The 25978-nt window shown below is 44.8% G+C and overlaps 6 pseudogenes; all 6 read right to left on the bottom strand.

The window, feature by feature from the left end:
- Positions 1–21094: 21094 nt before the first annotated feature.
- On the bottom strand, positions 21095–21213 carry LOC138459277 (5S ribosomal RNA; annotated as a pseudogene).
- A 106-nt stretch (positions 21214–21319) lies between these two features.
- LOC138459815 (5S ribosomal RNA) lies at positions 21320–21428 on the bottom strand (annotated as a pseudogene).
- A 1324-nt stretch (positions 21429–22752) lies between these two features.
- On the bottom strand, positions 22753–22871 carry LOC138457510 (5S ribosomal RNA; annotated as a pseudogene).
- Positions 22872–23334: 463 nt separating this feature from the next.
- Positions 23335–23453, bottom strand: LOC138458587 (5S ribosomal RNA; annotated as a pseudogene).
- Positions 23454–23867: 414 nt separating this feature from the next.
- On the bottom strand, positions 23868–23987 carry LOC138456030 (5S ribosomal RNA; annotated as a pseudogene).
- Positions 23988–24094: 107 nt separating this feature from the next.
- LOC138456482 (5S ribosomal RNA) lies at positions 24095–24213 on the bottom strand (annotated as a pseudogene).
- Between the last annotated feature and the right edge of the window lie 1765 nt (positions 24214–25978).

Below are 25978 nucleotides of genomic sequence, written 5' to 3'. Positions count from 1 at the left end.
CTTGCCTCTAGGACCAGCCTTTTCCTCCCCCTATGTCATTAGCGGTCGAGGTGGCTGCCCAAAGAGACCTCTTCCCTGAAAAGACAAAGCCAAGGCCACAGGTATGGCATGCAACTGACACATTTTTCAGAAGTACCTCGGCCATGTACAGGCCCGCACACATGGTGCCTCCTTCTCAAATTCCATTCCTTCAAGGCCACTTTACTCATGTAAATAAATCCCAAAAGGTTGACACGATCATCCAGAGCGGAGGAGAGGTATATGCATATCAATGATTCTTAAGCCCATATCAAAGAAACAAGAGAAAACCCTGATGCACAATAGGGTTGCCAGGTGAACTAAGTAGTACTTATTGACATAGGGGCATCAGTCAGTTTGATGATGAAGACTCACTTTGACAATCTCAACTCTTTAACGCCTCTCAGCAAAGTGAAGGTAAAGAAAAGTGCCAATGGGAGATAGCCTCATTGCTCACATTGAGGTGAAAATGAAGAGCTAGACAGGCGGTGTCCACACACCTACTCAGCTCCTCGTCACATCGGTGGGAAGAGACTCCTAAATCAGCTGCAATTCCGCTGAAGCCCGTTTTGGGTTTATTGTTTGTCATGAAGACATGGGCGGTTTGCAGCAAGAACACAATTATTTGGTGCCTCAAATGCCAACAAGTGCCTCTCTGCTTCGACTCAATAGTTCAAGTGACGGCTTTGTGGAATCAGCGATTAACCTTCCGCCTGACAGAGAAGGTACAAAAGCTCGAGCAAGAAGATATAACAAGCCCAAGGAAACTGAAGAAAATTGCATTTGTATGGACATGCACATTACAAATAAAGGTTCAACATACTATTCCAACCATAGATCAAATTGTTGCTGACCTGCAAGGGGCCTGAGTAATTTCTTTATCGATCTGCATGCTGGGTTTCATTAGGTGCCACTAGATCCAAAGTCTCAGTGCATCACAACTTTATCTTAGCATGTGTGCCTTTACCTTTGTAAGCAGCGAGTAAAGGTATTCTGGCACACCACTTGAGGGTACTGACTGGCCTTCTATATGCATCAGCCATAGCTTTACTTATCAACACCATGAGAATGTGTTTCAGAGACAGAAGGACATGACCTATGTAGGAATGGAAAAAAGTCTGAATCCCTCTAGTAAAGCCTTGAGTTCTATGGGTATCTGATCACGGAACACACAGATCAGCACCATTCATTTGGGCCACTCATTAGATTTGCAGAGATTCTTGGAGACTGAATTACCGCAGGATGTTCATTCCCAACTTGGCAACACTACATAGTCACTGCATGCCCTCAAGTGTAGTCTGATCATCAGGAAGTATTGTTCCTTGACACAGAATGCAATCATTGCAAACACCATGATGGTCTACTGCAACTCTACATTCCTTTGGAGCTGGTGGTGAATGGAAGTCCCTTCAGTCTCAGTACATAATTGATGCAAGTCGATACGACAGGCAATGTGGGGCCAGCGGCATATGCCAGCGGAGATTTGACAGGAATGGTACAGAAGTACTCCCAAGTAGAGTGGAGGACTATGGCAGTGTTGTGACAGTGCTACTATTGCAATTTCCACATTTCTATCTTTGGACAACCAGTTTAAGCTATCACAGATCATAAGCCGTTCCTCACCATCATTTCAGGCATGACTCTTCTGCCCCCTGCTCTTATTGACAGGTGGCCTATTTAACTGCAAGCATATGGCACTTATAACCTGAAAGATTAGCTGTTGCACCATCTGATGGAAGCTAAGGACAGTGTGATATCTTTCAGGGCATCATGAGGATCAAGTATGACCTATACATCCCCCCTGGAGGCTTGGTGCTCAAAGGCTTGAGGGCTTTACTGCCATCGTCCAAGGACAAGAAAGTCCTGAGTTGGTCACATAATAGGCATGGAGGCCTTTCCAACACAAAGGCCAAACTGTTTTTCTAGCCCGGAACACAAAGAGAAAGACACAATTGACAGGTGCTTCATGTGCCAAGCAATGGGGTTGTCAAGTAGACCCTCTCCAATTGGCATGCCTCTATGTAGCAATTCCACGGGCGACAAGTGAACATGGATTTTGGTTTCTGCCTTTAGCCCAACACTTCATGGTGGTGATAGACAAGCATTTCTGAAAACCTGGGGGGGGAGTTTAGTCTGCTTCTGCAGTGCTTTCGCTCTTGGAAAAGATGCTTGCCACATATCGGCTGCCTAGCTCTCTTTCTGTTAGATCGGACCATGTTTCTTTTTTCCAAGCAGAGAGTTTTAACGATTCCTGCAGCAGTAGGGGATTGAACATAAGCACATCACTCTGTGCTTGCCCCAAGCCAATGGAGATGTGGAATATTTAATGTGTTCTCTCAATTTGACATTCCAAATTGCCCAGTTCCGACTTGGGAACCCTGTGACTTGTCCACAGGGGTTCACTAGCAAAAGCGATCATGAACCACTCTACTAGAGGTATCGTTACAGAAAACCCTTCATGCATTCTCTCAGTGATTGGCCCTGTGGAAGTTTTAGGAGACTAAGGGGACATCAGTGAGAACATATTCTACTGGGCAATCAAACAGGTTTGCTGCAAATAGGCGACAAGAGTCTTGGTGTGTAACCCAGACAAGCAAACAAGGTGAGTGTGCTCTTCAAGCCAAGACCCTGAGTGTTGGGTGCCTGGAAAGGCGCTACATGTACTGTCAGAAGTGGGCTGTCATGAGTCACCTGCAACTCCAGTCAATTTAAGCTGATTAAGGTGGAGTTTGCTCACAATGAGATGGAAGAGGCGATATTGCGAAGATGCCCAAGCTATAACACAAATAGAGAATTGGCCCAAGCCCTTTTTATATATTTGTGTTGTTACGGAGTGTGGAGAGTGTGTTTGGTGTTAGAACTGCAGGCTTTGTCATCTAGCTCCCAGCCCAGGAGTCTCATTAATTTCTACTGCCGGAGGCCCGGCCCAGCCCTTCAAGATCCGCCTCCGACGCAGAGTGTGTTTGGTGTTGAAACTGCAGGATTTGACATCTTGCTCCTGGCTTGGAAGTCTCTCATTCATTTCTACTGCTGGAGGCCCGGCCCACCCCTACAAGATCCACCTCCGGCGCAGAGGACGTGGAGAGTGTGATTGGTGTTGGAACTGCGGGCTTTGTCATCTTGCTCCCGGCCTGGGAGTCTCATGCATTTCTACTGCCGGAAGCCCGACCCAGCCGTACAAGATCCACCTGTGGTGCGGAGCGCGCGGAGTTTGGACAGTGTGTTTGGTGTTGGAACTGCTGGCTTTGTCATCTTGCTCCTGGCCTGGGATTCTCTCATTCATTACTACCACGGGAGGCCCGAGCTGGCTCTCAAGATCTACCTTCGGCGCGGAGTGTGGACAGTGTGTTTGGTGTTTGGCGGACTGGCTTTGGTTGCCTATCAGACCCGGCTCATGGATCGTCTTTGTTTCTCCTTGGCCATCCCTGCTGCTAACAAGTGCACTGCTGATCGATCGTTGGTCTCCTGAGCCATTGGCTGGGGTCTCTCTACTCGTCCTCTCCATGTAAGGCTTGCATAACGTTTTCATCCCTCACTTTATATATTTCAAATCCCAGCCGTTATCTCACCCTGCTGCTTCCTCCTCCATTCCAAGCGGCATGGGCACCCATGTGTTTGGATTTCCTTTGTGCAGCTATCGAGACCCACAGCTGCTTCTGCCATCCAAGCGGCAGGGGCACCCACGTGTTTGTATTTCCTTTGTGTGGCTTCCGAAATCCGCTGCTGTCTCCTCCATCCAGGTGGCAGGTGCACCCACATGATTTGATTTCCTTTGTGCGGCTACTGAGACCCGCTGCTGCCTCTGCCATCCAGGCAGCAGGGGCACCCACATGCTTTTGGCTTTCCTTTGCTCGATAACTGAGACCCACTTCTGTCTCCTCCATTCTTGCAGCAGGGGCACCCGCATTGTGCTGTGCTTTCCTTCTTCAGCAACTTGAGCCCATTCTGCAGCATGATCGTGGCACCGTACCTCTAAGCCCACAGCACTATCACTAATATCAAATACTACAACAAATGGGTTCAGTGTTTTGGCCCTGAATCTTCTGTGCTCACAACACCATCATTTTAACTATTACAACAGCGAAGGGGTACTATGTCTTGGCCCTGAATCCTCTGAGGTCACAGCACCATCATTCATCAACTAAGTAGGGGGACAACGTTTTTGGAGGGACCTGATTATTCAAGCTCACAGCATAGATATGTGTTAACATCAACAAAGGGGTTATTCACCTAGGCCTTCCTGGGCCTCATCTTCCCCCTCCTGCTTTCATGTGTGCTCTAACATTTCTTCCTATAGATGCATCTAGTCTGCTCTGATTTCGGTATGGTGGCACTGCTTTTGTGAGCTCGCTGTACCATATTTTTTAACATCAATGAAGGGGTTATTCACCTTGCCTTACTTGGGCCTTATCTTCCCCCTCATGCACCAGTGTATGTTCCTGCATTTTCTCTGCTGATGCTTTCAGCATGCTCTGCAAATGTCATGGCGGTACCTCTCCCTGATCTTGCAGATCTAATGAATGTTCCTTAATATACTGTGTGCCACTGGGCATCATTGACGATCTGTCTCCTCAGTGTGGCCACTTGTAGGCTTCTTTGACGTTAAAAACCTTGGCCTTCACCCTTTACATTGTTGTACCTGTCCTGCTGGAAGGAGGGCCTGATTGGATGTGCGGCCCTGACGAGTTTGGATAGGATTTCCGTCGACCGCTGTCTATCGGCTTCTTTCTTCAGAATTGGATCTTTCATAGATTCACATGCTTGAATATTCCCCGTCGTCAGACCGGGAATCCTTGCTGATTTAAAAATAATTATATATATATATATACATTATTTCCACAGAAAAAAGGCAATGAGAGTTGCCCATTAAGTCCAATTGACATTCACTTGTGTAGTCCCTCCACCTCACTTTGGTCCTTTATGACCCTAACCAATAAGGTGGCAGGGCTTAAGCTCCACCCCAGGCAGCCATCTTCAGATTTGTCAATACAGTCTAACAGACAGAGGGAATCATCCAGCTCTCTGAGCTTCTTCAATTTTTACTATCGTTAGCTGTTAAGCCACTTTTCAAATTTTACCTTATCTTGTTCCTCTAGTCAAGGACTACGATTTGTGACTTTCTGGGATCAGAAAGCACAAGATTTCAACCTTTTTTTGGCAAGTGAAGGATCAGTTCACACCATGGCTGAGGAAACACCTACTGCCAAGAAGCCTTCTGAAATAAATGCTCATCACAAGGTTTCAATGATGTGATATTTATTGAGCATAAAGGTTACACAAAGGTCACATTAAGATACACAAGCAACGGACTCTTCTGTGCATCATTCCCCAAGCTATCTCCACTCCACATTCTATATGCTACTATACCAGATTCCATATACTAATATTCCATAGCCCATTGTATCTAATGAATGTAAGAGTGAAGAATGACACACAGTGCAATGCTATAATGAAATACTACACATCTCCCTTCTTTATAATTATAACACAATAAAATACTACAAACCTCCTTCCTTTACAACATGTGTCACACTAAAACAGACTGGGCCTCATTACGACCCTGGCGGTACGGGGTTAACGGCGCCGTAAAAAGGGCCGGCGCCGTCAACTCCGTACCGCCTCATTACGAGTTCCCCTCGCGGGACATGGTAAGCACGCCTGGGAAAACCAGGCATGCTTACCGGGTCCCACGAGGGGAAGGGGGAGCAAACAACGGACCAACTCGTAATGGCCCGTTGTTTGCTCCCTCTCCCATTCCCATTCAGCCCTATGGGGCCCTATGGGGGCTGAATGGGAATGGGGAAGGACCCTGTCCGGGTCCTTGGAGGGAGGAATTACCGGGCCTTCCGAACTCGGAATGGCCCGGTAATTCCTCATTCCGAGGACCCGGACGCGATTTCGGCGGCCGCCAATAGCGGCATGGTTACTGCCGAACTCGTAATGAGGCCCACTGTCTGAAACTAAACACTGAACACAACAAAGAAAAGAAATATGAACTATTACAGTATGAAACATCGTATAACAATACCTTTACAGAGAAAAGTTATGAAAATGGGTTTCAACAGGTGCTAATGGTGGCACCATTGTTTGTACACAATATTCAACTCACATAATCTTTAAGATATGACGGTCTTCTGAATACCCGTTTGGTGTAAGCAGTCTCTGGGACCTGTCCTTTCCTGGAGTCATTCCCTCCTTGACTCTCCTCTCAATTTCTAACTTTGGTCCTTAACCCTAACATCCGGCTAGGACACTTGCATACTCTGTTTGCATTCCACACTCTGCCATCTGAGACTTTCACAGCTCCATGAAATCTTCCTATTACTTGAATGGGATCTTACCAGTGAATGAGTCCTTTGGTGCTGCCAACTGGCAATTTTATTCTCACCCAATCTCCTACTTCCACACAAAATCTTTTTACAGGTTTCCTCACGTCAAACGCCTGTTTATTGCTTATTTGCCTTTGGTACACTTTCTTGGCCACATCCTCAAAGTCAACATTATTCTTATATGCTCTGCCCAACCGTGGAGGACACACTCTACTGTTGGGCTTGCGACCTCTTAAAATTTCAAAAGGGGAAACCCCTGTTGTGGAATGTGGAGTGAATCTATGTGCCACCACAGCATCCTCAACCTCCCTTCTCCAATCACAATTGCTTGCTAGCGCACATCTGCTACTATTCTTTGTCACTTTATTGAATCTTTCAACTACACCATTGGTTTGTGGGTGATAAACAGAACTTGGCGTATGTTCCACACCATTGTCTTTGAGAAAAGATTTCATCTCCTCTGAGACCAACTGCACTTCATTGTCGGTAACAATGGTGGGTGGATAACCTGCTTGTTTGAATATCCTCTCCAGAAATGAGATGATTTCCCTTGAACAAATATTATGTACCCATTCAATCTCCACCCACCTGGATAACATGTATATTAGCACTATGCAGCACTTCAACATACCTTGACTTCTTATTGGACCCACAATATCCAGTCCAACACGGTCCCATCGTATGGTAGATATGGATTTTATGGTCATGGGTTCCTGTCTAGCAACATACCCTTTAGCGGAACCCTCACAACTGCAACAGTCTCTAATCAAGCTTTCAATTTCTAAATCCACTCCAGGCCACCAATCTTGAGTGACCACATTTTTTGTCTTGGTCATACCTAGATGACCTTCATGCGCTATCTGCAGTATATTCTTACTTCAATAGGAGAATATCATTTCCCACTCCTCAAAACTAAACCTTTGTTGATATGCAGTTCATCAAATACATGTCTCACAGGATCAGGGAGTTCACCCCTTCTTATATCATTACTTCTTTCTCCACTTTCTAATAATTCTTTAACTTTTGTGAGCATTTCATCTGATTCTATAGCGTGCATCCAATCATCTTCTGATACTATTTCTTGGTGCACTACAGTAGCTGTTCTTCATCACTTTCCTCATCATCCACATTCACAACAAAATTGGTCAATCTCGATAAACAATCAGCAGAACTTTTCTCCACAGCAGGAACAAATTCTACATCCCAGTTGTATTCCTGTAGACTAGCTACCCATTTCCTAATTCTAGACGATACCTTATCGAGACCTTTTGTTGTTAAAATTTCTTTAAGTGGCTTATGGTCAGATCTCACCACAAATCTGGTCCCCTAGACGAATGCATGACATTTTTCAATTGCCCATTTGACAGCCAATAATTCCTTTTCAATAGTGGAAAAAAATAACATTCCGTTTCCTTCAGCACTCTTGAAGCAAATGCTATTGGGTACTCTAATTCCACCTTTCATCTGTGATAACACTGATCCTAAAATATGATTACTGGCATCTGTGGTAAGGGTGCTCCTTTTATTAGGATCAAACGATTTCAATGTGGGAGCATTATTCAAATCAACCTTTATGTTGTTGAACTCATTTTCACAACATTCATCTCAATCAAACCTCACATTCTTCTTTACAAGTTTCCTCATGTGGAACATTTTACTTGCTAATCCATAGTCCATTAGCATAGTATTCAGCCATACCCAAAAATTAAATTAGTTTATCCTTACTATCTGGACTGGACCATTTATAATGGTATTAACTAATACTTCCTTAGGTTTAATACCTTAATCTGAAACATTTTGACCCAGATATTTTATGCTACATCTGTTAAAAGTACACTTTTCCTTACTGAGTGTGAGACCAGCCTCTTCAAAAATATTCAATACTTTACAAAGTCTATTGTCATGTTCCTTCTGATCTTTACCATAAACTAACACATCATCTTGAAAACATAACACACCCTGCATTTGATGGAATAATTGATACATTACACGCTGGAAAACAGCAGCAGCAGACACAAGCCCAAATGGCATCCTTCTACAGCGAAATAAACCCTCTGTGGTAATAAAGGCAGTAATATTCCTGGACAGAGGATGTAACATTATCTGATGATATGCAGATCTCAAGTCTAAAGTACTCATTATTTTAGCATTCTTAATTGTTCCCAACATTTCAGTTATATTAGGCAAAGGATGCCTATCAGGGATTACACTCTTGTTCACACTCCTGAGATCTATACACCACAGTCTTAACTTTCCATTGGGCTTGTGTACTATCACCAAAGGTGAAACCCATTCAGATGATTCAACCCTTTCAATGATTACTTCTGCTTCCATCCTTTCAACTTCTTGTTTCACAGCCAATTTTATTGCCAGGGGCACTGGTCTTACTTTCTGTACTACTGGAATGGCATCATGCCTTAACTTAATTTTGTGATGAAAATTCTTTAAAACTCCTAGTTCTTCTCTAAACACTGATTGTTGGGTGAGAGTCTTATTGATAGTTTATTGATCCACAGCATTCACTGCCTCTTCTGCATTGGGATCTAACTTTATTTTCAAACGGCTTTGATGTGACCAGTTTAGAAGAGGCGGCATGCCTTTTTTCGAGACATAAACTTTACCTTTCGCAGACCTGTCTTTAAATTTCATAATGGACCAGAACCATCCTTCCCATTCAATATGCCTGCCACCATATGCAACAGGTCTGACATCAACCTTGTTCAATATGGGACTTGCTTGAAATTCTTTCTCAAATAAAAACCTGAGTATTAATGTAAATTTAGCACCAGAGTCAATTACCATAATTAATGGTTTTTTATCCACTTCTGTTACTGCCATGGGTTGCTCCATTTCAGCATCATCATCTTCAGTAATGCTGAGCAGTGTCCCTTCTACTGCAAAAGTACATTCTTCTATTCCCTCACACAGTTCATCAGCATAATCTATATTTTCCAGTTTGGTTGTGCAGCAATTAGTAAAATGTCAATTTTTACTGCACCTCTTGCACAATTCGTTGATACCAGGACATTTCTCATCACTTGCCAAATGATGAATACTGTCACACCTGTAACATTTCCGTTTGTCACTGGCTTCTCTCCTCTCCTTGAACCTAGAAGATTTCTTCCTCACATATGTCAGGTCTTTCTTGGGAAATTGCTTCTTTTTTGTAGACACTTTTTCTTGAATCACCAGGATATTTGCTACTTGTGACAACTCTCCTTTCTTATTTTCACACTCTACTCATTTTTCTAGTTCCTTCATGCATCTGTTGGTGTGTTCTACCTCTTTTGCAACCCTTAGAACCTCTTCTAAGGCTGGATCTCCTTTGGACCACAATGCTTCTCTCACTTTGCTATCTCTGCATTCGAGCATAAATTGATCACAGAGTCGCTCATTTACATTTTTGCCAAATTCGCATGAGGTTGCCAGACCACGTAGAGCTGTAACAAACTGTTGCACAGATTCACCATCCTCTTATTTGCGCTTCCCAAAATGGTATCTCTCAAGAACTGTACTCACAGACTTCTCATAATGCAAGTCCAACATCTTTATACACTTTTCATATTCTGTGAGACCTGAGGCAAGTTCATCAGATAATGCGGGCAGATTCTCAAACTGCTCCTGTCCATAGTTGCCTAAGCAGTGAATAAGTAAACACTTTTTTCGTTCACCAGAGAAATTAACACCATTGGCTGCAAATACATAGTGATCAAAGTGCTTTTTCCTTCATTTCCATGGCACCATAAGCTCACCCTTCGTGTCTGGGAAATAATTTGGAGGTGGTATGCCTTGCATGCTTGTAGGTCAAGTCGGTTAATGTACTACTTCACAGTAGTTGTTCGGAAATTTTATCAGTTGCTCTTTATTGCTTTTGCTGCTTTGGTTTTATAACTCTTACACAATTTTATAGTATTGCTCTTTTTATTTTGTGCAATAATGGTGGTCATGCTTCGTTTATGCCCACTTTACAGCTTCATATGAACTGTGAGAGTTGAACATTAAAACATATAGATTCGATCCATGTTTGGTACTTTAAAACATTTAATGCCTTACGCGTACATCACTTTATTTCAACTGTACACGTTGATATATGTTATGTGTTATTCCCTCTCATGCATTCGTAAAACGGCCCTGTTAAACTGCCTTTCACTAGCCGTTTACTATAGTATCCTATAGTTGCTATAGGAATAAAATGGCAGCACGTAGACTCACGTAGAGAGGTACTTTCCACTAGACCTTCAATGCGTGGTTTGTGACGTAGTTTCAGAGTGCGCGCGACTCCATCAGATGCAAAGAATGCAGATTGGGGTTTCTGGGCAACCTCGCTGCGTGCAGCCCCTAACTTGGCAACAGTTGCGGTGCAGTGGATTACAAAAGATGCAGGTAGTCGCTGAAAAAGCCTTGTGCTATTAACATCAAATTCTTTACATAATCCTGATAGCGCCTTTAATGCTTAAATGAGTCTCTTTAAAATGCGCGCTACAATCAAAGAGTTTGATTCTTCCACGCGATTTCAGTAAACTTGATCGATAACAAAGGGATGTATCTATGGCAACTTAATGCTTACGTTTTGTGAAGAGCGACAGCGTGTGCAATGAATAGCAATTGAAGCTTTGAAAATTAAAGTCTCTCAATATTTCACCGCAGGCAAGCTTTCTTATTTAGTTGTGCTTAATCTGCCTGAAACACCACGTGCGTGGACTTACTTTATTGTTGTAATCACGTTGAAGTAGTTCCTTGTCTTCCTGCTCTCCGAACAATGTAGACTTGGCCTTCAGAGCGCTGTTCAGATCTTCTCACCCTGAGATGCCAAATAAATTCCTTCTGCTTCCATTTCTTTCAAAGCTGCTCTCAATTATCCTTGATGGGAACGGCTACTCAGTGGGCTGCCGTTCCTGGGAAATCCCATCCTCATCGCCACTGAAATAAATGCTCATCACACGGTTTTAATTATGTGATATTTATTGAGCATAGAGGTTAAGCCCACCGGTCACATTAAGACACACAAGCAACTGACTCTTTCTGTGCATCATTCCCCAAGCTATCTCCATTCCACATTCTTATTCTACGATACCAGATTCCATATACTAATATTCCATAGCCCATTGTATCTAATGAATGCAATCATCATAGTGAGGAATGACACACAGTGCACTGCTATAATGAAATACTACACCTTCCTTCTTCAGGGACTGCACCAGATGCAGAAAGAAACTAGTGTACATGAGGGATCAACATAAACGGTGTATCTATTGCTTATACCCTCATGATATCCACCAGTGTGGGATTTGTAAAACTTTCACCAACAAAACTTTACAAGACAGGCATAGGAGGCTTCTATTATATCTGGAGTGCAAGTGCCACTCCTCGGATGAGGAATCTGCCAAGAAAGCCCCTGTTACATCTCACAAACCATCTGAGAGACAAACTTCTAAAAGAAGGGCCTTTTCAGTGGAAAGGAGCACCTCCCCTACTCACAAGAGCAAGAAAAAGGTACAGAAGAGTTCCCCCACACCTTCCTTGAGCTATGGGGGTAAGAAAAAACATCATTCGGAAGGAATAACTTCCTGAAAAGGTAAGGAAATGTCTACCAAGTCATTCGGAAGAAATAACTACCTCAAAAGGTAAGGAGATGTCTACCAAGTCTTCGTCTGGGGGGCGATTGTCCACGGAACCGCCGTCTACGAGCGGTAATAATAATAAGGGTTCCTTGACGGCCAGGCCGTCCATGAAAGAAAAGATGCCTAAAACCACGCTCCAAACGTACTCGTCTAAGAGCAAATCCTCGTGATCGAAATCCTCATTGATGAAGGTGAAGGAAACACAACATTCGTCCACGAAACTTTTGTCGATGAAACAAAGTCACAACACTCGTCCATGAAGTCATCGTCGACGAAGCATCAATGATCGTCGTCATCGATGAAACCATCGACATCAACATCGACAGGGAAAAGCAAGCCAGAACAACGGCAAGAACACCATCCACAGAGGATAACACGAATAAGGCTAAGGACACGACTCCTACCACTACAGGGGGACAGGAAGAACCTGTGATAATACAACTACCACCAATCAAGGAGATGGTAGAGTTGCCAGATATCATTCTGGAAGAGGAATTTTCTGACACTGAAATCATAGGCGAACAACCCATTTATACCCCTAAAGAGAATGGCCCACCAGGGCACCCTACCACTGAGGACGTTACAGACCCATATGATCCTATGCTGATAGAGTCAATGCAGAGAATCATTGATGAGTTCAATAGACTCCAGAGATCCCAACCATTGGCACCATCTGCCCCCAAACATAGAAATGTTTCGACAAGCTTGAGGAGCCTGTAAACGCCCACACTCCCCTGAACCTCCTCACAGAACCAGAGACAGACCACTGTCACGCAGTGCTTCACCGACAAGAGTCTCACCACCAAGATCCTCACCTAGACCGAGAAGACACTCGCCTAGAAGGGATCCAACTATAGCACCTTCAACTGCATCAATTTCAAATTGACAGGAGGACCTGTTCAGAGACTTCATTCAGTCCCGTACATAATAACAGACAATCCCTACTGTCTTTGTTCCTATCTGACATTGCGGCTCACCTGTACCAAGACTCTTGGTCCACACTGTTTACTAAGAACCCCTACTAGACTGCAACCAGCACGTCTTCCCCTCCTCCACCAACAGCCCGGATCCACACGCACAAGGTCAGAGGGTCTCCCTTTCTTTATCAAAACACACACTCTGTGGTTTTGTCATTGTTATTTTCACCATTTCAACATATCTTGCTATACTGTTCTACAAGCAAGACCCAAACTAAGTAGACTTTGCTCTGCTTTCTGTTCACATTATGCAGGCTGTCACAATCCAACTGGCCCAGAAAAAGGCTCTACATCTGAAAGCCGAAACATCCCTGTAGCAGGCTCTACTATCAAACTGGAGACAGTTTAATATCCAGGAAGTTTCTTCCCGACGTAGACCAAGGATTGGCCATTACCAAACTAGTGTGCTACATCTTTTCTTCAACTCCCCCTGTCCACCTTTTTTAAATAACAACATTCTTTCTCCTTCCAGCAATCAATCAAGTTGATGTTAATTTTGGACAGTGAACTTTAAGCACCTCCTATATTCAGTACTTTAACATGCTCTAGAATCTCTACTAGACAGTAACTGTTCACCCTTGAACTTACAAATTTGGATTTGCTGCTTTGTTCGTTCTACCTTATTTTATTTACTTTTGTAATACTGTTTCCATTGAAGTCCATCAATGCACTGCAAGAATTGTACTGCAATGATTTTTTTCTTGATTTGTTTAAATGTAAGGATTGGATCTTCTCATAGCAAGGGTAATGTCCTTTCTATGTAAATAATGTACGCCACACAACTCTAAGACCACTGTTTAGTTTTGTTGTGGGTATGTATGTATATGCATACTGTCTTTAGTTTTTGTTTGCATACTTAAAATGATATGTACTACTTTGTTGTTCTAATCTCATTTTATTTTATCTTTATCTATACTACATGTAAATAAACACATTAACCTTTTTTGAGATTTATGGGACCCAAAACAGATTTGTGATTCATTCCAAATTAGCCTCATAATCTCTCCGCATGTGAACACTATTAAAACAACGTGCGTGTTGGGCTCTCGGTGATTATTACTAACACCAATTTAGTTACATTAGAACAGTACAACATACTACACTCAGGATATGTTCCAATTCTAAATCGGCGGTTACCACACCCCTAGTTATACAGAGACTTCACAGACACAGAGGAACCAGAGGAAGGAGAGATTACACTCGGCCCAGACACACATAGTGAATGGGGTGACTGGTATCATTTCACACCAGCATTGGCAAGGAAGCAGACCTTTTCAAAATTCAGGTAACCTCAGAAGAAAATAAATCAGTACTATACGAACACAGGGATACGCGAAGAAGGACTGTCACTACTATCCCTCTCTTAGACACAGTCTGGCATACAGGAGTGAAATTACTTTCTACACTTCTGTCTACACCCGCTCTGGTATCACGACCAGAGAAAAAATACAAAGCCCCAGACACGGCTCCGCTATGCTTAAGAGGGCATACAAAACCAGACTCAGTCAGCACAGTCACAGCTAGAAAGAAACTAGCAAACCCCTCGTCACCACTGACAGCACCTCCCGACAAGGAAGGATGAAAACCTGAAGTTATGGGCAGGAATGTGTCATCATCAGCTTCCCTAACCATCAGAGCAGGTAATGCTCTGGCTATGACAGCTCGCTTTGACCAGGAACTCTGGCTTCGTATATCAAAGCTAACCAAACACCTACCGGCCGAGCTCCAAGAGGAAGCAAGGGCAATAATAACGGATGGTGAAACCACATCCGATCACATGATTGATGCAGCGGTGGATGTTGCCGAATCTCGCTTCCGTCAAATGGCCCATGGCATGTTCCTTGGATGAAGGCAACTCATTTCAGACCAGCTCACTGAAATATAAAGACCCCTGCAACTGTCAATCTTTTCGAGGTTCATCCTCCAGATTCAGAGGCTTTAACCGACCGTCCTATGGTCAGAGAATGCAAGGCAGTACCTTCCAAGACAATAAATATCACCAATTGACGACGAGATTCAATACGCAAAGAGGCAGACGTGGCTCAAACCACGCCAAAACACAATCTAAACAGAACTGACGATTCATACCTATCCCGCACACAGAACACCCCGGTGGGAGGAAGGATAAGCCATCCTTACCACCACTGGTGAAACATTACATCAGACAAGTGGGTCTTACAAGTAATTGTAAGGGCCGCACAATCGATTTTTTAAAACAACCTCCCTCACTTCTGCCCCAACCACACAAGACACCTGATGAAACATATGAAAATAGAAATTCACAATCTATTCCAAAAAGCAGCCATAGAACCAGTTCCAGTGAACCAAAGGGGAAAAGGCTTATATTCCCAGTTCTTCCTAATCAGGAAAAAGAACAGCCAGTGGAGACCAATATTGGATCTAAGGGCACTAAACAAATTTGTCAAGCACATCAAATTCAAAATGACATCATTACAAAATGCCCTTCCATGGCTAAACAAAAACAACTTTCTAGCAACTCTGATTTGGAAGACGCGTACTTCCATATTCCCATCCACCCAGCACACAGAAGATTTCTCAGATTCTCATTGGGAGATGCACACTTCCAATTCGGAGTTCTACCCTTAGGCCAGGACCAAGAGTCTTCACCAAGTGCCTGGCACTGGTGGCAGCAAACCTCATACGCTCAGGAATGGAGGGTTTTCCCTAACTAGACAATTGGTTAATAAAGGCATGTTCGTTCAACCTCGCAACCACTGCGGTTGCAAAGACGATGAATCTTCTGAAAGACCTAGGATTCTACATAAACTAAACCAAATCCTGCCCAATACCTGCCAAGACAGCTCTCTTCCTGGGAGCAGAGCTGAACACCTGCATCCCCAGGGTACGACCCTCGGCAGACAGAGTATCAGCAATGCTGCAACTAATCTCATGGTTCCTTGACAGCACAAAAACCACGGTACAATCTTTCAAATCACTCCTGGGCATGATGTCCTCATGTATATATCTCATTCTGAACTGCAGACTACACATGAGGCCAATACAAGAGACCCTGGACCCCCAGTGGGCCCAGGCACACAGGTCATGGGAAGATGTCATCCAACTTCCACCAAGCTTCCACAAAGCACTTCAATGGTGGGGCATACCACAAAATCTGTTACATGGAATGCCATTCCAAGCACTCGCTTCTTTTCAGAACAGACGCGTCTCTATCAGGCTGTGGCACACACCTGGAAGAACTACAGAAAAAGGCCACGTGGTGAAACCAAGTGTCCCAACTACACAACAACATCCTGGAAATGAGAGCAATCTGCCAGGCACTGAAGGCCTTCTTACCTGTACTAGCAGGGCAAGTAGTGACGATTCAGACGGACAACACAACCTCCATGCATTATACCAACAAGCAGGGAGGCACAAGATCAGAGATGCTATCCAAGGAAGCACCGAAGTTATGGACATGGGGTCTATAGCACAAGGTCAAGATGAAAGCAGAACCTGCCAGGAGTAGACAATGTCCTAGCATACAAATTGAGCAGACATTACACAACCTCCCATGAATGGGAATTAGACAAGGAAGAGACTCTACGGATATTCTGCATGTGGGGACATCCGAAGATCGATCTCTTTGCCACCAACGACAACAAGAAATGTCACCTGTTTGCCTCGCGATACCCAGAGAACCTATCACTAGGGGACGCATTCTCAGTAACCTAGACAGGGAAGTTTCTGTATGCCTTTCCATCGATTCCATTGATAGCTCGAGTACTACGCAGAGTGAAGGAGCAACTGTGCAGGATGATACTCATAGCGCCGGAATGGGCCCGACACGTGTGGTGCCCGACCCTCCGGCACCTCTCCCAAGGGTCATCAATTCGCCTCAAAGCGAATCAGAGTTTGCTGACGCAACAGAAGCACAAGGTTCTCCACCACCACCCAGCAAGCCTGTCGCTCAAAGCATGGTTCCTGAACAGCGAAAATGAGCTAACCTAACGCTTCCTTCAGAATGCTGGTATATAATCAAAGCATTTAGAGCTCCGTCCACACGGACCACATATGTTCGGAAGTGGACCCGTTTCACTAAATGGTGTGAAACTTCACATATATTTCCACTCACTACATCCGTGGAGCAAGTGTTACCATATCAACTAAACCTGGTAAGAACGGGACTCTCCTTGACCTACATTAAGGTACATCTGTCCGCCATATCAGCCTATACAACAAACCCTAATCAAACGTCATTACTCACCAATCCAGCAATTAAAATTCTTCTAAAGTGGTTACTTTGCACCTTTCCACTAACGCCTGAACCGGTGCCTTCCTGGAGCCTAAACACGGTTCTGTCAGCACTCATGGAGTCACCATATGAACCCATCCATAGGTGTTCTACATTTCTGTCCTGGAAAGTTAAGTTCCTAGTAGCCATCACATCAGCTAGAAGGATCAGAACTACAAGCACTCTCATCAGAACCAACGTTCACGCTATTGCAGAAGGACCACGTCATCCTCAGGACACATCCTCAATTTCTACCAAAGTTGTATTGGAAATGACACTCTCAGAGCGTATTGTGCTACCTACTTATTCCAGCAACCACACTTCAAACGCAGATAGAGCACTGCACTCACTAGGTGTTGCCCGAGTCCTCAAATTCTACATTCAAAGGACCAAGGAGTTCTGTGCATCCCCAAAACGTTTCATAGCATTCTCAGGTCGCATGAAGGGACAACATATATCTAAGCAGGGTCTCTCACACTGGGTGACTAACTGCATAAGCCACTGCCATCAGTCTAAAGATAACCCTCTCACTAGACCTCCCACAGCTCATTCCACCAGGGGAAGAGCAGCCTTGGTCGCATTCCATGCAGGAGTACCAATAAAAGACATTTGTAGAGTGGCTACCTGGAGCACCCAACACACATTCGCCAAGCATTATTGCTTGACAGAAGACACCAACAAAGAATCAGAGGTTGGACAAGCGGTCCTCTGCCACCTAATCGTTTAAGGTAGGAGCAGCCTTTTCTTCCGCCTTCACTAGTATTTGTGACTTAAATTGAGTTTCTATACACTAGGTATACGGAAGATTAATCTTCAGGGTGTAAACATTTTGGGCATTCTTAACTGCTTGGTATTCTATTCAAGCATGTGAATCTATGAAAGAGCCAATGCTGGAGAAGTCTAGTTACTTACCTGTAACTGTATTTCTCCAGCATTGGTAGCTTTCATAGATTCACATGCGGCTGCCCGCTTCCTCCGAGAGGCTGCTCCAAGACCCGGCAGTCATCATATATGCAGTCACTATACGGCTCAAAATCTGAAGATGGCTGCCTTGGTGGAGCTTAAACCCTGCCACCTCATTGGTTAGCAGTGAACCGAGGTGTTGAGTAACAAGCAGCCCTATATATGCAGAAGAGATGATAGCTGAGTAACCTGCGTCAGGTTCAGTTGGTCTATAGTTAAGACTTGTAGAGGTCAGTTTCATGTTTTTAAATTCTCTTGTATTCTCATTTTTTGTAGTACTCGTGAGATGATTTCCACCACTTAAAAATCTGTTTCACCATACCTTTTCGAGTTAGTCTGTCCTGATGACGGCTTGGAAGGTCTCAATTACCTAAAGAACTGATCCTAGATATTGTTCTCCCTGCCTAGCTAGAAACACATGATGTCTTGACACCTACAGTGAATTGCCACCCGATATTTACAATGTCTTACATTCACACTTTGTACTAACACCACCATCAATCTGTGTTGCACTAGTTGTAACTGCTTAAGGAACCCATTTTTGTCCATATTTTATTTGTGCCATGTTTTTTGAATAAAATGTTTTTTAAATTGATCTGACCACTTTTTCCTGTTGAGTGATGGCCTTCAGTGTCTCATCCTAAGCAGCCGGTTTCTTTACCTAGGCGTGCAAGGGCAGGGTAGCCTTTGTTCATTTTCCCTGTGGCTTCAGAGCATCCAGTCGGCTAGACCATGCAGTTTTGAAAGACAATTGAGAAATGCTCTGATTACTTACCGGTAATCTTCATTACGCCTAGTCCTACTCTTCCCAGTCACAGTGCTTACTTCATGAGGCACCTGCCTCCGACACAGGACCTTCTTCTATTTCTTTAAACCCCTATAACTCCTCCCCCACATCCACATCACTCAGTTTCATATTACCAAGCCGGAGCATGGGACTTTCCCCACAGGGAAGGTGAGGAGGGGCGTCAGTACTGTGACGACGAAGAGTAGGACTAGGAGTAATGAAGATTACCAGTAAGTAATCAGAGCATTACCTCCACGTCCACTCTTCCTCGTCCCAGTACTTACTTCATGAGGTATACCAAAGCAGCAATAGGGAAAAGGTCCCAATGAGGCACAGAGCCAAAAACAGTGCAGCAAAACACACCCACAATAACTCTTAAATCACATCCCCACAGACAAAACTCCAACCACGAAGAAACCAACCCCCGAGTGACAGAAACTCAGCCCATAGCGGTTGATGAAAATGCCTAGACCAGCCAAGGCGGCAGCCATACACATCTCTTGCAGAGAAAAACCCTCCTTGTATCGGCCCAGGAAGCCGCCAAACCCCTGGCGGAACACCCCTGCTCGTGCGCAGGCACAGGCAGGCCAGAAGCCACATAGGCCCTGGAGATCACAACCCGGAACCACCGGAAAAAAGAAACCACAGATGCGTTATGCCCAGCCCCAGCCGGACCACAAGCAATCAGAAGACTATCAGATTGGTGGAAAAAGCAAACCAAGCCAAATACTCTAACACGTCCCGCCGGACATCAATGTTAAGCCGAGCCACTTCCTCAGGCGTTCTTGGATCATGAAAGAAATCAGGGAGAACCAGACCCTGAGAGGTGTGAAAACCAAGAGACAACTTAAGGGTGAAACTTCGGACCACGCCCCAGCACCACCGAGTCTGGCAGCACCCTCAGGAAAGGAGCGTGACATAAGAGAGCCCCAATCTCCCCAAGCCTACGGGCACAAGTGAGGGCAATAAGAAAAGCAGATTTCAGTGTAAGATGTTTGATATCAATCTCGGAAATGGGCTCAAAAGGAGGCCCGTGAAGGAACCGTAATACAAGAGGGAGATCCCAAGGGGGAAGCCTTTTATCAGCACAAGGATAGGAAGAAGAAAAACCCTGGATCAACTTCCCCACAAACACCTCTGCAGGACCCGGGACACAATGCTCACGCTGCGGTCCGGAGCCCAGAAAAGAACTGAGCGAGGCAATCCAGCTCAACTGTGACCCCAAGCCCTGCAGGGGACCCAGGAGCAACGCCGCACCAGAGGGAGCCGAGGGCCCCGCCACACAGCCCCCCCTAAGGGGGCCAGCAATCGGTGCTCCTTGGTGCCCCGCACCGGGAAGAAAAAGTCCAACCTGGCGGAGGCAGGAAAAATTAAACTGAGTGACGTGGATGTGGGGGAGGAGTTATAGGGATTTAAAGAAATAGAAGAAGGGCCTGTGTCGGAGGCAGGTGCCTCATGAAGTAAGTACTGGGACGAGGAAGAGTGGACGTGGAGGTAATGGCTCACTTCCTGAACATGGAGCACAAAAAAACCTACAGGACCTGGTATTCCCAGCCGGTCTCTCATCCAGGTACTAACCCAGGCCGACATCAGTGTGGTGTGGCTATAGACTCTGGGCCTCGTGAGTTTTGTACTTCTAAGCATCTAGTCGGCCCAACCATGCAGTTTTGAAAGACAATTGAGAAATGGCTCACTTCCTGAACATGGAGCACAAAAAAGCCTACAGCACCTGGTATTCCCAGGCGGTCTCCCATCGAGGTACTAACTAGGCCCGACACTGCTTAGCTGAGATCAGGCTCATTCAGTGTGTTGTGGCTGTATGCTCTGGTTTCAGTCAGTTTTGTACTTTTAAGCATCTAGTCGGCTAGGCCATGCAGTTTTGAAAGACAATTGCGAAATGGTTTACTTCCTGAACATGGAGAACAAAAATGCCTATAGCACCTGGTATTCCCAAGCGGTCTCCCATCCACGTACTAACTAGGCCCAACACTACATAGCTTCAGACAAGATCGGGCTCGGTCAGTGTGGTGTGGCTGTAGAGTTTGGGTCAAGTGAGTTTTGTACTTTTAAGCATCTAGTCGGCTAGACCATGCAGTTTTGAAAGACAATGAAGAAATGGCTCACTTCCTGAACATGGAGAACAAAAATGCCTACAGCACCTGGTATTCCCAGGCGGTCTCCCATGCAGGTACTAACTAGGCCTGACACCGCTTAGCTTCCGAGATAAGACAAGATCAAGCGCATTCCGTGTGGTGTGGCCATAGGCTTTGGACCTAGTGAGTTTTGTACTTTTAAGCATCTAGTCGGCTAGACCATGCAGTTTTGAAAGACAATTGAGAAATGGCTCACTTCCTGAACATGGAGCACAAAAAAACCTACAGCACCTGGTATTCCCATGCGGTCTCCCATCCAAGTACTAACTAAGCCCTATACTGCTTAGCTTCCAAGATCAGACGCATTCAGTGTGGTGTGGCCATAGGCGCCATAAATGCTAAGAATATTACTCTTAAGCATTTGCATTTAGTAAGCTAAGCCATAAAGCCACTTGCAAAATGATACCACGCTCATCACTCGATCAGGCGAGATATATAAGACTTGTGGGCCCATTCAGAACTCCTATGTCTGGTAGGATAACTTTACTCCATCTTCCTGTTTCTGTTACAGGGAGGTGGAGAGAAGAACCAACACAATAATGGCTTTCTTTCAAGCCTCTTGATGGACTCAACATTCTCTGTACTGCATTACATGTGAAGGTCGATGTATTACCCATGAACACACTACCTGTATGTTAATTCTATGTAAATAGGTAGCTGCAGGCCTCATGTTGTTGTCCAACATTTCCGCTATAAAAAGGGATTCAATTATTTTGGAAACATAAGCAAATTTGAAAGACAATTGAGAAATGGCTCAATTCCTGAACATGGAGCACAAAAAAAGCCTACAACATCTGGTGTTCCCAGGCAGTCTCCCATACAGGTACTAACTAGGCCTGACACTGCTTATCTTCTGGGATCAGGCTCATCCAGTGTGGTGTGGCAGTAGGCGCTGGCTCTAGTGAGCTTTGTACTTTTAAGCATCTAGTCGGGTAGACCATGCAGTTTTGAAAGACAATTGAGAAATGGCGCACTTCCTGAACATGGAGAACAAAAAAGCCTACCGCACCTGGTATTCCCAGGTGGTCTCCCATCCAGGTGATAACTAGGCCTGACACTGCTTAGTTTCTGAGATCAGACTAGATGAGGCGCATTCAGTGTGGTGTGGCTGTAGGCTCAGGGACTTGTGAGTTTTGTACTTTTAAGCATGTAGTCGGCTAGACCATGCAGTTTTGAAAGACAATTGCGAAATGGCTCACTTCCTGAACATGGAGCACAGAAAAGCTTACAGCACCTGGTATTCCCAGGTGGTCTCCCATCCAGGTACTAACTGGGCCAAACACTACTTAACTTCCCAGATCAGGCTCATTCAGTGTGGTGTGGCCGTAGGCTCTGGGTCTAGTGAGTTTTGTACTTTTAAGCATCTAGTCGGCTAGACCAAGCAGTTTTGAAAGACACTTGAGAAATGGCTCACTTCCTGAACATGGAGCACAAAAAAGCCTAGAGCACCTGGTATTCCCAGGCGGTCTCCCATCCAGGTACTAACTAGGCCTGACACTGCTTAGTTTCTGAGATCAGACGCATTCAGTGTGGTGTGGCTGTAGGTTCAGGGCATAGTGAGTTTTGTACTTTTAAGTATCTAGTCGGCTAGTCCATGCAGTTTTGAAAGACAGTTGCGAAATGGTTTACTTCCTGAACATGGAGCACAGAAAAGCCTACAGCACCTGGTATTCCCAGGCGGTCTCCCATCCAGGTACTAACTAGGCCTGATACTGCTTAGCATCCAAGATCAGATGAGTTTAGGCTCATTCAGTGTGGTGTGGCCGTAGGCTCTATAAATGCTAATAATATTACCCTTAAGCTAAGCCATAAAGCCACTTGCAACATGATACCACGCTCATCACTCGATCAGGCTCGATCATGCGAGATATATAAGACTTGTGGGCCCATTCAGGACTCCTATGTCTGGTAGGATAACTTTACTCCATCTATCCTGTTTCTGTTGCAGGGAGGTGGAGAGAAGAATCAACACAATAACGGCTTTCTTTCAAGCCTCTTGATGGATTCAATAGTGTCTGTACTGCATTACATGTGAAGGTCGATTTATTACCCATGAACACACTACCTGTATGTTAATTCTATGTAAATAGGTAGCTCCAGGCCTCATGTTGTTTTCCAACATTTCCGCTATGAAAAGGGATTCAATTATTTTGGAAACATAAGCAAATTTGAAAAGTAATTGAGAAGTTGCACAATTAAGAAATGGCTCATTTCCTGACCCTGGAGCACATAAAAGCCTATAGCACCTGGTATTCCCAGGCGGTCTTCCATCCAGCTACTAACTAGGCCCGACACTGTTTAGTTTCCAAGATCAGACGAGATCAGGCGCATTCAGTGTGGTGTGGACGTAGGCTCTGGACCTATTGGCCCTCATTACAAGTCAGGCGGTGGACCATGGTGCTATTAGCACCATAGTCCATGCCGGATTCCGCCATGGTGGATGGTGGAATTACCGCCCCATTCCAAGGTGAGTGGGGCGGTAATTCCCCATTCACCATTTGCCCTTCCCCATTCCCAATTTTGCCCCATAGGGCATAATGGGGAAGGGGAAGGCGCTAATTACGGCACCGTAAATTATGGTGCCGTAATTAGCACCAAGGTCGCTTAGCGCCTTGGACTTTAACGCCTACAAAAAGCAGGCGTTAAAGTGTGAATCAGGCGTTAAGGGCCATTGAGTTTTGTACTTTTAAGCATCTGGTCGGCTAGACAATGCAGTTTTGAAAGACAATTGAGAAATGGCTCATTTCCTGAACATGGAGCACAAAAAAGCATACAGCACCTGGTATTCCCAGGCGGTCTCCCATCCAGGTACTAACTAGGCCCGACACTGCTTAGCTTCATGAGATCAGACGGGATCGAGCACATTCAGTGTGGTGTGGCCATAGGCTCTGGACCCACTGAGTGTTGTACTTTTAAGCATCTAATCGGCTAGACCATGCAGTTTTGAAAGACAATTGAGAAATGGCTCACTTGCTGAACATGGAGAACAAAAAAAGCCTACAACACCTGGTATTCGCAGGCGGTCTCCCAACCAGGTACTAACTAGGCACTACACTGCTTAGCTTCCGAGATCAGATGAGGTCGGGCACATTCAGTGTGGTGTGACCGTAGGTGCTATAAATGCTAAGAATATTACTCTTAAGTATTTACATTTAGTAAGTGTTGGGCAGAATCCTGTGCAGTTCCCTCAGGGAGCACTACAGAAGATTAAGACTACAGGTATGAGCAATAAATCCCCTTTGGTATCAGTCTGTACCACAAAGATTTAGTTGGTAGCTGTGGCTAAGCAGTCAGACTTATCTCAAGAGGGAGCTGAGCAGTATTCAGGGTTTACACAATAGGACTACAGTGCTATGGCACAAGGAAACACTGACCAAAGCTTTGTATTAAAAAGAATATATATATTTATTTTACACACTTCTAGTTCAACACATTAATCACAGTTAATAAAGCAAGTTAAAATCAGTCAAGAAAAGTATACACAACTCCCTAGTTAAATTGTAGAGAAGTTTGAGAAAGAGTAAAAACTGAGAAAAACGGCACAGTGAAAACCAAACACAAATGGCACTCTAGCAATTTCTCACAAGGGAGGGAAAGGACAAGTTATACAGCAATATCGTCTTAGGCACCTTAGCAACACTTCCCAATAAGTTTGTGAACAAGTTAGGCAAGGCAGTACTTTAGCATAGAGTATACTTAAATGAAAACCGAGCAAAATGGCACTTCACAAGTTTTAAAAGTGGGAAGGAAAAGGTGGTTATAAGAAATAGGTGCACCAACACAGTTCTAGTTGAGAAGCAATCTAGAGAAGGCAGTTCTAACAAGTATAGCCAGAGTCAATAGGCCTGTGCCAGAGTCAATGGAACAGGGCAAAGGCTCAGGAGCAAAATGTTCTTATAGCTGCAGTCAAGTCTTTGGTTAACGATTCGAAAAGGTGGGTGCAGAAGGCGAAAGACAATGTTAGACGACAGAGGCAGCCACCCCAACAGGTAGGTAAAGTATTTAAAACACCTTTAGAGCTACCGCACTAAAAGGGAGGCCTGGCAGAACAATGTACCTTAAAATTAAGAAGAGGCTCCTGCAGTGGCGGTTGTTCCTGGTAGTTCCTGCAGTTCGGGTGATCCAGCAGAGGAAGAGGGACACTCGTCATGGAGGAAGGTTCGAGTGACTGCACTACCCAGGGATAAAACCAGCCGAGGTGCTGGTCCAAGAAGGCGATTGGCAAACTGGTTGGCCCCACCAGCTCAAGGGAAGAAGGTTCTTTCTGATGAAGATCTCCTCTCATCGTGTGGAGAAAAGTGGTGAGACGCTGCAGCAGGGCTTCACCGGTGGTTCAGTCGTTGCAGATGTCTTTGGCTTCTCTCCTCATCGGTTCCGTAGTTCCAGTGGCAACGTCTTGCTCTTCCATTCCTCAGGACCCTGCTTTTATGCAAAAAGATCCCCATTCGTACAGCATAGCTGTCACTCACACAGTGGACCGGTCCTCTTGGCGGGAGACCCTCCAGCCTATCAGGTTAGAGTGCCGCATGGGTTGCTGCAGCAACCCTGTCCAGGGGTCCTACTCCACCACCCACACAATGGACCCACCCCATACTCAGTGGCGCCAAAAGGAGGGCTTCTTGGCAGAAGCCCGCCCAAAGGACGAACAAAGGATCCCCGACCTGTGTTAGGAGATTAGAGAAAGACACAAGAAAGAATTTATATTAAAGTTCTGGTAAATAAAACCTACCAGAGTAAAGTTAATAATTAAATAAACCGGCGGTATGTTAGAGGCTGTCAGAAAAAGTGGTAGCCTCGAACAATGGGAAAATCCCATAGGGAAATATTCGCGGTCGAATATTTTCAGTAGTAACCACTGCCACCAGCCAGAAACCTTTG

The sequence above is a fragment of the Ambystoma mexicanum genome, chromosome 4p (genome assembly GCF_040938575.1).
Source record: "Ambystoma mexicanum isolate Mex_15411 chromosome 4p, UKY_AmexF1_1, whole genome shotgun sequence".
Lineage (NCBI taxonomy): Eukaryota > Metazoa > Chordata > Amphibia > Caudata > Ambystomatidae > Ambystoma > Ambystoma mexicanum.
Note: the sequence above shows the minus strand (reverse complement) of the source record. Positions and strands in the feature narration are given on the sequence as shown.